Raw genomic sequence first — 13,587 nt, 5'->3', positions numbered from 1 at the left:
AGTTGCGACACACACGATACATGCAGTAAAAAGCCTCAGGCACTGTGTTAGATGTGTTTTCGACGTTATATATGCGTTTGTTAATGTCGTCAATTTTACGGTTGCAATTCGACGTTGATTATACGTCGAGGCGACGTATATATACGTATAGCCGTAATTTCGCCGTAAATATACGTATATTCGACGAATCAATGCCCACTGGGAACAAGCTCGCTTCTTTCTACCATGATGTCACCATGACCAAATCTGTCTTTAAACACCTTGCTCAGTCTCTAACGAGACTGTCAAAAATAGCTTTCGCTGATTGTATTGCAAACCGGCGGAAGCGGGGTATTGGGAAAAGTTTTCAACTAGCAATAATCCCGCCTCGGCTAAACCTCACAGGCTACGATACTGCCACTGCGCAAAGCTGACGGTTGCCAGGCAACCACGGGGATCCTATGGAAATCGTTATCAATCGTCTCATGGCATGTCGTTGCTGTAACGCTTCATATTTGTCGTCTTCTTCTAGCTTGAGGTTTTGAAGAATTTCATGACAGACAAGGGCTCCGTTGGGAACAAAGAAAGCCGTTGATTCTTTTCAGCAGCAGAAATACAACCCTTTAAATACAAGATGACAGAACAATGACGAAGGGCATGCCGGGAGGAACTCATGCACTACAGAGGAAAGGGGGTGGGCACGTACAGTTCACATTCAAGCCACAAGTACTCTTCTCGGATGTTGCACAAACAAATCCTAACGTCTTGAAAGCATTGCGGCATGTTTGTGTCCCACTTCCCGTGGCTGCAGGATGACTGACACGAACGGACAAACACAATCTGTGGCGTTTAGCGTGACATAGTCTTGCAGGCATCGTGCTGTCTCACTGCAATACTATACCGCTGGAGGAAACAGTCCATCTGGCCATGAAACTCATTTGAACGTCTAGCTACAGCAACTAACAATATCATGATTTATTCAGGATGTGTGGAATCAGCACGTCCCGGAGACAGCTTCCGAAATCTTGAGCATTCTCTGGTGGTAGGGGCGTTCAAGATGGCGCTCAGGTGGGAGGTAAAGTTTAGTGGTTGAGGATTTTTTTTGAGTTTTTCATGACCTGAATGTTAATTTTTGCTTTTTTTGACTACAGAAAAATAAGGACTTAACACTACTTGTTTAAACTTCAGTTATAATTGAAAGAAAAAAAAACGATTTTTTTTAGGTTTAAGAATTTCGATATGAGTAACACTGGGAAAAGAAAAGAGAGTGCTGGGTCTTCGAAGGAGAACTCTAAGATACCTCACTCGTATATGTATAGCACTACAAGAAAATTGATGGCAACTAAAGGGAAAAGTGAAGCAGCTGGAGGGGACGTGGAAAGAGTGCTGGAGATGCGCTCGTACGCGAGCGCTCGCAGCCCAAGTGAGACTCAGCTGCCAGAGGAAGAGCCGGAGTCCCTGCCCAGCACACCTGTGAAAACCCCAGCAGCCAAGAGAGGAAGGGGCGACCTGACGCTGGAGGAGCTCCAGACCAACATCTTCAACATGATGGCACAGAGCATGGGTGAGCTGAAGGAAATGACTTGATGTAATACAGTCGCAATCGAAAGTCTTAAAAAGTCCATGGACTGTGTGTTTAAAGAGGTTGAAGACTTAAAGAGTGAAGTAAAAGTTCTTAAACAAGTAAATACCAAACAAGAAAAGCATATTAAAGAACTTGAATTGAAAGTGAACGATGTAGATAGATACCGTCGATGATGGAATTTAAAATTATTTGGAGTTAAAGAGGAACGTGATAAGGACCTTGTTGCAACAGTGAAGGGTATCTGTAAAAGGACCCTGCCGGACCAGGAGGACGTAATATCGGCCATTGACTTTGTTCACAAGCTCGGGAGAGCGAACATGTCTGGGCAAGTGCTCCCCAGATCGATTATAATACAGTTCACCAAGAGGACGGCGAGGGACATGCTGTGGCGAGCGGCGAGGGGGAATGAGTATTTGAATGGGAACAAACTGAGGTTTGCAGAGGACCTGTCTGCTGCGGACAGGAGTACCAGGAACCAGCTGTGGCCCCAGGTTGAAGCTGCCAGAAGAGAGGGGAGGAGAGCCTACTTTGTGGGAGCGAGGGCCTTTGTGGACGGGAAGGAGATTTGCTCCCAGTGACTGCTCAGTTAATGATTATGTTTGGTTTTATTTGTTATACCAGTATATACTAGTGTTTCTTTAGTGTTAGTTTGGAATGGTGTAGTTAAGTGTTAAGGACTGTTATAGTTCTGGTTCTTTGAAAAACTCAATAGTTTAGACAGTCTTAGAGTTAGTTATTTGCTTTTGTGTATGTCTTTTTCATGAATGCCAGAGGTACTCGAAATGTTGTTAAAAGAAAAACTGTGTGCTGAGTTTTATTTTTTACAGGAAACGCATGCATGTTGAAACTAAAGTTTATAAATAATTGAGAAATATTAAAGCAAGGAAAATATGATACGTGTAAAATATACAATTTGATCACATAATTACTTAATTACCTCTGGTAGTTAAATGCTTTTTTCTGCTGCGTTTTTTTTCTCTTGTACATGACTCTGATCCTCTTGTTGTATTTGTATTTGTAAATTCTATGTTTAATAAAAAAATTTAAAAAAAAAGCATTCTCTGGTGGTGTCCTGCAGACTTCCTGTGGGCATGCGTTGGTGGTATAGTGGTGAGCATAGCTGCCTTCCAAGCAGTTGACCCGGGTTCGATTCCCGGCTAACGCAGTGGTGAATGTTTTCAAATGCTATCATGAGCCTTGGATTGTGACTAGCAAAGTGAAGCCTTTTGAAAGAGCTAAAGCACTGAAAAACGGAATTGAGGGAGAATCTTACAGTGGATTCTGAGTGGTGTCTGCATACACGCAGTCCGATATGGGTGCTGAAAGCTTGAGCTACTCTCAATGTCATGCTGGCTTTCCCCGGAGTAAATCTGTTACATTGAAAGAATGCTTCTCGCAGGTTCAAAAAGGGACCCTTGTTAATTGGAGAAATCAATGATTTCAAATGAATTCTGTATGCGTTAAAAGACAGCTATACACAGAAAACATGCAGGACACTGCTCATGAGTGTGGAGTTCAACCGAAACACAGTGTGTTTTTTCAAGCCATCTGACAAAGCCCGCCCACTGAAAACTGCAGCAGATCGTGTAAAGACGTTCAACTTTGTAACTACTGCACGCACAGGAAGCAGAATAAATTCCTCTTTTCAAACTGTCAAAGGTTTGCTTTACGAACGCCGCAGGACATCGCACAATCTCTTTTGAACAGGGACAAACGATTTCTTATGGGGCGCAGTAAGTACTGTTACTGTCACTGCTCGATACCGACGTTGGCCTACTATACCATGTTCAGCCACCGCTAGAAAATGTACGGCTCTAGCACCGGAGCAAGCAACAGGAGGTCCGACGTCAAACAGGCACATGTGTCGGACATGGAGAGCGACGAGAATGAGATTTGAACCCATGACTGCAGAGCACAATGTATTAGCAGTCCATCACCTTAACCACTCAGCCACCTTGTCGACGAAACTGGGCTGTCCGGACATGGGTTGGCGCGCTCCAGATGATCTTTTTCTTTTTTTTCCCTCGTACTCGAGGGTCATTTTCCTGTTCCACATGTGATTTCAACATTTTCCTTGGGAGATGTCAAGCCAGCAAGCCACTGCTGTGGTTCAGTGGCCAGTGTGGAGTTCAGTGGCCCTGTTGTACACAGAAAGCACATTGAGCTCCTTGGACATGAAAAGTTCCAGATAAGAGCCATTTGTCATCCTTTCTCTTGGTGTCGATGTTGCTATTGTATGTAAAGGTGGCAACTTGCTCAGCAAGCAGGCGGAGCACACACCGAATGCAGATGTGTCTGAGTGGTGTGTCCAAGTGGCTGCAAAAGGACAGCACTCCTGGGGCGCCGTGGCTTAGTTGGTTAAAGCGCCTGCCTAGTAAACAGAAAATCCTGGGTTCGAATCCCAGCGGTGCCTTCTTTGTTGTGTCTTCTCGAACAGAACTGGTCCTTACAGACAACCGCCTACGGCTAGACTTAATTAAATGCAAGTATTCATTTCCTGTCTTTAACGCGACTTGTTTTTCTTAAAATGGATGCAACTTGCAAAACATGAAATACAAGCCTTGCTAATCAGCGCTAGCGGCTGGCAAAAAAAAAAGAAGTCAGCAATGTTTTTTTCTTTAACCTTAACCCTGCTAATGGAGAAGAGTTAAACGACCAAGTCTATGCAGCTTAAACGATGCGCAAGTCGGGTTCTTAGCTGAAAGGGTGGTAAATCACACTCACCCCAGTCCTTAATCTTTTAAAGAGGATACAAAATTGAACCTAGTCGCCACATCACATACATCCTGTTCAATGATAAAAAGGTAACATCTATCCTCGCTCCAGAGTAAATCTCACGTTGAGGGCATCTTTTTTTTCACTTTACCGTGAGTCGGGCTCGGCTGCACAGAGGAGAGAGCAGACCAATGAGGTCACAGGGACAGGGGAGTCACACGCTGGCGGTTTGAATACGCGGAAGATCACTGAGGGATCCACAGTATGTGGACCCTCCGTTCGCCATCAGTCCGCACTCCGGACTCTGAATCCTGCCATCCGAGTTAAGATCTCAGCGGAACCAGAGGCGCAGTTCCTTCTTAAAACGTAATCTGGTGAGCATTTCTAGAATCGCACTTGTATAGATGCAGCCTTTAATGTGTTGCTAGGTTAAAATTGATGACTTCTTTTATTTCAGTAGGCAACTGCCCTCTTGATTTTGGATTTAATCTCTTTATTACAGGGGCGCTTTTATGAAGACAGAGTCATGTTCAGGTACTTTGTTTGATGGAGGAAGCTCATTTCGGACTCTGTGATCTGCTCACCTGGAAAGGTCTGCTGTACTACTACAAGAGAGAAGTAGAGTCTGGAAGAAGGGACAATTTTATGATGCTTTGGAAGATAATGTTTTTTTTTCTTATACTGAAAATGAAAAGTAGTTGTTTCTATATGGACTCAGTCTTTGGAATTTGTACATTTATATATTTCAGTGAACCCTCAGCCATTCCTTCTGTATTGTAATTCAATTTCTCTTTTAAAATTCCTTCCCCACTTCTAGGACCTGCAGTTGCTGAACTCCACAATGGCTTCTATTGGAAAGTCTGTGACTGAGACCAAGTAAGTGTTCACTTTTTTATGAAACCATTATTTATTTTGGAGCAATGAGCAATTCTTATATAAATGCAATAAAATCATTATGCTCAAACTATGAGAGAGAATTTTAAGGATAATTTAAGAAATCAGTCTTAGCTTGTTTCTATACACAGATGGTATTATTTATTTTCAAAGGAAACCCGCGAGGATTCCCCTGGTGTGCAAGATGTGCCTGAATACTTTTGATCAGCTTCCTGCTCACTTCAAGAGAGCGTGTATGAAGCATGCCACGGCAGAAGAGATCGGGATGGCCTCTCAACAGACGAGGGAGGACATGATGAATCACCTGAAGAACGGGGTCATTGTGGATTACCACAGAATAGAGATCAAAGGACACTTTGTGGGCTTGAAATACAAAGAAAATCTTGTTCTATGGTACAAGATAAATACAAAACTTAAGCTTTTATTTTAATTAGATTTATTTATAAAGCATAAGCAATCATTTATTACATTAATATATGTGAAAATAACATTTTAGTATCATACATTTAGTATATTTAGTTCCTAATGCTGAAAGAAATGATCATAGAACATGACATCTAACCTTACCTGCGGTGTTTTTAATCCCTATTGCTCAATGCACGGTGAAAGCATTGCATACATATGTCTGACAATGAGGAATGGGCCCCTGAGACAGTCATTTGCCTGTTTCACAAATGATCGTATTTTACTAGAGATTCTGTTTGGGATTCAGATGTGCATTCTGACAGCAATCCCTTTCAATAAATGATACGTTCTGGATGAGGTCAAAGGTGTTGGAACACTGTATTTAGGATGTGTTTGCAGTGATTGTGTGTCTTCTGCTTCAACGCAGTGATATATAGACGTGCTCCTGTAATTTATTGGTACAAGCCCAGGGCAGTGAGCAGTCTGAGGATTTATTTCCAGACGGCATAGAGCAGTGAAGCAGTGAAGTAGTGCAACACACTGGATCATTATATTGTTAGAATCTATTCTACTTAAATTATTACATTATACACAATTTGAGTTCATTTTAAAAAGTAAAAGGTAATGAAAGGAATGCATTTTCGTAAGAAAGATAATACCGATATGCATGTGATAATCTTCCTTATATCATGTAGTGCGTCATTTGGACACTTTGTGGGATTGAAATTCAAAGAAAACCACGTTATATGGTACAAGATAAATACAAAACTTAAGCTTTTATTTTAATTAGATTTGTTTATAAAGCATAAGCAATCATTTATTACATCGCTTCTTGAATTAAATCTTTTGACAAGAGGTAAGACTTCTATTTTACATTTAAACCCATGTTTAGCTGTATTTTTTAGATTTAACTGAACCAATTTCTGTGTGTGATAATGTCCTTGAATTCTGACAACATCACACTAAATTACATGATATAAAACAGCTAATGTTTCTAGAGATAAAGTTTCTGGGATGCTTCTAATTACTTTTTATTACCAGGGACAGTTTAATTCACCTTGTACAGTACTGAAAGACCAAGATGCTTTTTTCTAAAGTTATTTAACATTTTATAGAACTTTGTCTACTATGGCAACATGATGAGCTTGGTGAAACTTGGAAAAATACTGCTTGGACACTTATCTTAAGATAAAGATAGGATAAAGGTTTATCTTTTGCACCTACCTGACCCCCAGGGAAGGCCAATGCTTTCTAAGTTGATGGTTCCCTACAGTAGACTGTACCTTATCTTCAAAGGTAATGTATATTGACCCAAATCAGTTTTGGACTCCAATCTACTGACGAAATGGAGCCTATCCTTTTTTCAGGATTTTAGCATCATACGTTTGGTATATTTAGTCCCTAATGATGAAAGAAATGATCATAGAACATTTGGACACTTTGTGGGCTTGAAATACAAAGAAAATCATGTTCTATGGTACAAGATAAATACAAAACTTAAGCTTTTATTTTAATTAGATTTATTTATAAAGCATAAGCAATCATTTATTACATTAATATATGTGTGTAGCGGCGAGGCTTATTAATAAGGCAGAATTAAGTGTTCTGAGCCTTTCCAAATGAGGCCCCATTTCTCTGTTCATCTCTGTGGTGCAGCCACAGAGAGACTATTCATGCAGGGTGATTTAAGGTCCTAGGACAGCTCCCAAAGGGGGATGCACTTAGCTAAGCCTTTCTATCATGATCAATGGTCATCCATTGGCGCCTATCTGTCTAGGGAGTGCCAGTTGGACATCTGGACTGCATTACTAAGTGTCAGGACTAAGTGACTCATATCTCACCTTGATCAATCAATCAGGGACTGGTAAGGCCGAGTAACCCACGTGGGACTCTGATGCCCATGGAACTTTCAGCCAATCAATGAGCTGAAGTTCCTCCAGGTAAAAACAGGCAACACAGAGAGCCTGTGAGATTCAGTAAGATTCAGAAGGGAGGATTCAGAGGATTCTGTGGACAATTCTAAAGGGAATTCAAAGGAGAATTCCAGGGCAGGACGGCCCAGGAGCAGAAGGCTCCCAAGGGCAGGACATTCTCGCAGCGCGCCTCCTGACCATCCTGAGACTCAGCCCGGACAACCACGGAACGGCCAGTGTGTCCGAGTGCCAGAACTTTCCTTTGTTCTAAGAGTCTAGAGCGGAGGTTGCCAGAGAATAACCAGAGGATCCACCCGAGGTTAGCACCAGCAGCAGGCCTTGTGAACAGGTCGGAACTGTGGACAGCTGAATCACTATTCAGAACTAGCTCTTCATCAGAAACGAACCGGTCCTCTTCCTGACTTGCTGGGACCCACAGTCATCTTTTCTCCTGTGCACAAACTTTGCTAGTTAAAGCCAACAGTGAGCATCAGCAGCGCAGCATCGCAAGCCGCACAGCACAGCCTGGCACGGAGCCAGAGAGCGCGGATTGGACAGCAACAGCCTGCAACTGTTTCTTTGTGCCCGCAGGAAGATCTGAATCCCCAAAGATTGGATGAGTATTCAACTTCAATGCATTACAGCTCGAGAATTCAATTGTTATCCCAACCAGTTGATATCAATTTAATTCCTAAGAGTTATGTACTTGTTTGAGTATCTAATGTAGAAGTTATAACCAAGTTCATTAACGAAACGGTCTTAATGAATGATATACTGAACGTATGTCCTCTTGATATGTGTAACACTTCGTAACTGACTGAATATATATCTTTTGTATTCTGATAACCCTCTTGATAAGATCTGTTAGGTTTACATGCATATTTTATGTATTAATAAATGTATCCTCGTGTATTAGTACCTGTGTGTGCGCGTTGTTTGAGTTATGTCACATGGTTGGATTCTAAAGCTATCAAAAGAATCAACTTTGTGATTTACTGCTACAATTAATAATTGTCTCAGTAAATGCCCAAACCCTACAGAACTGGTGCCTTCAGAGACCCCCTACATTTAATTTTGCTATGGCAACATTACATATTTGGCGTCCCTGAGCCGGTTTTCTTACATGTGAAAATAACATTTTAGCATCATATTATTACATACAGGTCTCTAGCTTCAACACAGTGATATATATATATACTCAGTGATTTATTGGTACATGCCCAGGTCAATAATCAGAATGAGGATTTATTTCCAGACGGGCTACAGGTAGTGTTGTGAAATACTTCAACACACTGGATCGCAGATTTAGACCCCCTGCACTCTTACTCCTTAAAAGCCAAAGAAATGAAGATATGTAGCAATTACATTGCAGCAGGGCTGACAGTGACTTAATGCTTATACTAGTGGACTTCTGGTACCTTTAGGGTACGGTGTTCCCTGAAGGGCTCTCAAACCCCGCATTTCAGATGCCTAGCTGTTTCGCTGATGTGTTGCACCTCAGAATCACTTTTAAACCTTACCTCTGGTATCTTTAATCCCTATTGCTCAACGCATGGTGAAAGTATTGCATAAATGTGTCTGAAAATGAGCAATGGGCACCTGAGAGACTCATTTGCCTGTTTCACAAATGATCATATTTGACTAGAGATTCTGTTTGGGATTCAGTTGTGCATTCTGACAGCAATCCCTTTCAAAAAACGATACATTCTGGATGAGGTCAAGGTGCAGGAACACTGTATTTAGGATGTGTTTGCACTTATTCTGTGTCTCTAGCTTCAACACAGCGATATATGTATATGCTCACTGATTTTTTGGTACATGCCCAGGGCAATAATCATTATGAGGATTTATTTCCATATGTGCTAGAGGTAGTGTTGTGAAATTCTTCAACACACTGGATCGCAGGTTTAAACCCCCTGCACTCTTACTCCTTAAATACCAACAAATGCAGATATGTAGCAATCATATTGTAGCGGACACTCATTTGCCTGTTTCACAAATGATCATATTTTACTAGAGATTCTGTTTGGGATACGGATGTGCATTCTGACAACAATCTCTTTCAAAAAATGATTTTACCTTATCGCAGCTTTGCCCTTCTTGCCTCTTTGGAAAATATCTCCATCTTGTGGTCGTTGTTGGTAATGTCTAGACAATATCTCCATCTTGTGGTCGTTGTTGGTAATGTCTAGACAACATCTCCATCTTGTGGTCGTTGTTGGTAATGTCTTCTTATGCCCTTTTTTATTTTAATTCTCTATTAGTTGATTCTAGTATCTCTACAATGGAGCTGAAAATTTTCCAGAAAGTGGTTGCAAGCCCGATATCATGCGAAGAAACTTCAGGATTCGGGGATTAGTCAATGGATTTTCTTCAAAGTTGGATTTTTGCACTCTGTGGACCAAGAGATGTTGTTCTATAATGTTTTTTTTTTTTCAAATTTAAAAATATCATTTTTTCATGGAGCTTTGAATGGGATGGATTCACCCTCCTTTAGCCAGGACAGAGCTCCAGGAGCCTGGGTAGGATTCTAGCTTTCTCCCCTTGCAGGCACCTGGCACAGAAGACAATATTTTTTTCCTTAAAATCTTTTTTTTGTGTGTTCCTTGTTGTTCCAAACTTAATTTTAATCACTTTTAATTAGAGATTTTATTAAAAATAGTGCAATAAATGACTAATTTCACAAAAATTAATGTAATATAAAACGGATGTTTTCAACTTTATTGTAGTGTTTTAGAAACTAATATGTCTTCAAAAATGGTTGTTTTTCACTCCTATGAATGAAAACTGTTGTTATATGATGTTTTTTTTTTCAAATTTTAAATGATCATTTTTTCATGGAGCTTTGAAGGGGATGGATTCACCCTCCTTTAGCCAGGACAGAGCTCCAGGAGCCTGGGTAGGATTCTAGCTTTCTCCCCTTGCAGGCACCTGGCACAGAAGACATCATTTTTTTCCTTAAAATCTTTTTTTTTTGTGTTCCTTGTTGCTCCAAACTTAATTCTATTCACTTTTAATTAGAGATTATATTAAAAATAGTGCAATAAATGACTAATTTCACTAAAAATACTAAAAGTAATATAAAACGGATGTTTTTAACTTTATTGTAGTGTTTTAGAAACTAATATGTCTTCAAAAATGGTTATTTTTCACTCCTAGGAATGAAAGCTGTTGTTATATGATGTTTATTTTCAAATTTTGAAAAAGCAAAGGATTCTAGCTTTCTCCCCTTGCAGGCATCGGACACAGAGAACCTCATGGTTTTCCTAAAAATCATTTTTTATGTTCCCTGGTGTTCCAAACTTAGTTTTAATCAATTTTAATTTGTTATGTTACAAACAGGGTAATAAAGTCTTAATTGGACTATAACTAATGTCATATTGTCTGCTACAAAACTGATATTTTCAGCTCTATTGTAGAGATTCTAGAATCAACTAATAAAGAATTGAAATAAAAAAGGGCATAAGAAGACATTACCAACAACGACCACATGATGGAGATATTGTCTAGACATTACCAACAACGACCACAAGATGGAGATATTGTCTAAACATTACCAACAACGACCACAAGATGGAGATATTTTCCAAAGAGGCAAGAGGGGCAAAGCTGCGATAAGGTAAAATCATTTTTTGAAAGAGATTGTTGTCAGAATGCACATCCGTATCCCAAACAGAATCTCTAGTAAAATATGATCATTTGTGAAACAGGCAAATGAGTGTCCGCTACAATATGATTGCTACATATCTGCATTTGTTGGTATTTAAGGAGTAAGAGTGCAGGTTTAAACCTGCGATCCAGTGTGTTGAAGAATTTCACAACACTACCTCTAGCACATATGGAAATAAATCCTCATAATGATTATTGCCCTGGGCATGTACCAAAAAATCAGTGAGCATATATATATATATCACTGGGTTGAAGCTAGAAACACAGAATAACTGCAAACACATCCTAAATACAGTGTTCCAGCACCTTTGACCTCATCCAGAACGTATCATTTCTTGAAAGGGATTGCTGTCCGAATGCACATCTGAATCCCAAACAGAATCTCTAGTAAAATACGATCATTTGTGAAACAGGCAAATGACTGTCTCAGGGGCCCATTTCTCATTGTCAGACACATGTATGCAATGCTTTCACTGTGCATTGAGCAATAGGGATCAAAAACACAGCAGGTAAGGTTAGAAGTCATGTTCTATGATCATTTCTTTCAGCATTAGGGACTAAATATACTAAACGTATGATGCTAAAATGTTATTTTTACATATATTAATGTAATAAATGATTGCTTATGCTTTATAAACAAATCTAATTATAATAAAAGCTTAAGTTTTGTATTTATCTTGTACCATAGAACATGATTTTCTTTGTATTTCAAGCCCACAAAGTGTCCAAATGATGCACCTTTGACCTCATCCAGAACGTATCATTTCTTGAAAGGGATTGCTGTCCGAATGCACATCTGAATCCCAAACAGAATCTCTAGTAAAATACGATCATTTGTGAAACAGGCAAATGACTGTCTCAGGGGCCCATTTCTCATTGTCAGACACATGTATGCAATGCTTTCACTGTGCATTGAGCAATAGGGATCAAAAACAGAATGGAAACCAACAAGGATGGGATTTGAACCCATGCGTACAAAGCACAATGGACTAGCAATCCATCGCCTTAACCACTCGGCCACCTCGTCAACAAAACTGGGCTGTCCCAACTGGGTTGGCGCGCTCCAGATGATCTTTTTCTTTTTTTTCCCTCGTACTCGAGGGTCATTTTCCTGTTCCACATGCGATTTCAACATTTTCCTTGGGAGATGTCAAGCCAGCAAGCCACTGCTGTGGTTCAGTGGCCAGCGTGGAGTTCAGTGGCCCTGTTGTACACAGAAAGCACATTGAGCTCCTTGGACATGAAAAGTTCCAGATAAAAGCCATTTGTCATCCTTTCTCTTGGTGTCGATGTTGCTATTGTATGTAAAGGTGGCAACTTGCTCAGCGAGCAGGCGGAGCACACACCGAATGCAGATGTGTCTGAGTGGTGTGTCCAAGTGGCTGCAAAAGGACAGCACTCCCGGGGCGCTGTGGCTTAGTTGGTTAAAGCGCCTGTCTAGAAAACAGGAGACCCTGGGTCTGAATCCCAGTGGATCACCGTGTAGGGAAAACCGGTTCAGGGACGCCAAATATGTGTAGATTAAGCCGACTCAGGGACGCCAAATAAATGTAATCATAGTGGCTCTCTGAAGGCACCAGTTCTGTAGGGTTTGGGCATTTGCTGAGACAATTATTAATTGTAGCAGTAAATCACAAAGTTGATTCTTTTGATGGCTTTAGAGTCCAACCATGCGACATAACTCAAACAACGCACACACACAGGTACTAATACACGAGGATACATTTATTAATACATAGAATATGCCTATAAACCTAACAGATCTTATCGAGAGGGTTATCAGAATACAAAAGGTATATATTCAATCAGTTACAAAGTGTTACACATATCAAGAGGACATACGTTCAGTATATCATTCATTTAGACCGTTTCGTAAAGTGAACTTGGTTACAACTTCTACATTAGATACTCAAAACAAGTACATAACTCTTAGGAATTAAACTGATATCAACTGGTTGGGATAACAATTGAATTCTCGAGCTGTAATGCATTGAAGTTGAATACTCATCCAATCTTTGGGGATTCAGATCTCCTGCGGGCAGAAAGGAACAGTTGCAGGCTGTTGCTGTCCAATCCGCGCTCTCTGGCTCCCTGCCAGGCTGTGCTGTGCGGCTTGCGACGGTGCGCTGCTGATGCTCATTGTTGGCTTTAACTAGCAAAGTTTGTGCACAGGAGAAAAGATGACTGTGGGTCCCAGCAAGTCAGGAAGAGGACCGGTTCGTTCCCGATGAAGAGCTAGTTCTGAATAGTGATTCAGCTGTCCACAGTTCCGACCTGTTCACGAGGCCTGCTGCTGGTTACTCTCTGGCAACCTCCACTCTAGACTCTTAGAACAAAGGAAAGTTCTGGCACTCGGACACACTGGCCGTTCCGTGGTTGTCCGGGCTGAGTCTCAGGATGGTCAGGAGGCGCGCTGCGAGAATGTCC

The 13,587-nt window shown here is 40.8% G+C and overlaps 3 non-coding genes across 3 annotated transcripts; 2 read left to right on the top strand and 1 right to left on the bottom strand.

The window, feature by feature from the left end:
• Window positions 1-269: 269 nt before the first annotated feature.
• On the bottom strand, window positions 270-411 carry LOC138232408 (U4 spliceosomal RNA). The gene has a single exon (XR_011187139.1). It is a non-coding gene; the product is annotated as a U4 spliceosomal RNA (small nuclear RNA).
• Window positions 412-2,657: 2,246 nt separating this feature from the next.
• Window positions 2,658-2,729, top strand: trnag-ucc (transfer RNA glycine (anticodon UCC)). The gene has a single exon. It is a non-coding gene; the product is annotated as a tRNA-Gly (tRNA).
• Window positions 2,730-3,903: 1,174 nt separating this feature from the next.
• trnat-agu (transfer RNA threonine (anticodon AGU)) lies at window positions 3,904-3,977 on the top strand. Its single transcript has one exon. It is a non-coding gene; the product is annotated as a tRNA-Thr (tRNA).
• Window positions 3,978-13,587: the final 9,610 nt, after the last annotated feature.

This window comes from Lepisosteus oculatus, unplaced genomic scaffold (genome assembly GCF_040954835.1).
Source record: "Lepisosteus oculatus isolate fLepOcu1 unplaced genomic scaffold, fLepOcu1.hap2 HAP2_SCAFFOLD_63, whole genome shotgun sequence".
Lineage (NCBI taxonomy): Eukaryota > Metazoa > Chordata > Actinopteri > Semionotiformes > Lepisosteidae > Lepisosteus > Lepisosteus oculatus.
The sequence above is the reverse complement of the archived record's forward strand: the minus strand, read 5'-3'. Positions and strand labels throughout refer to the sequence as shown.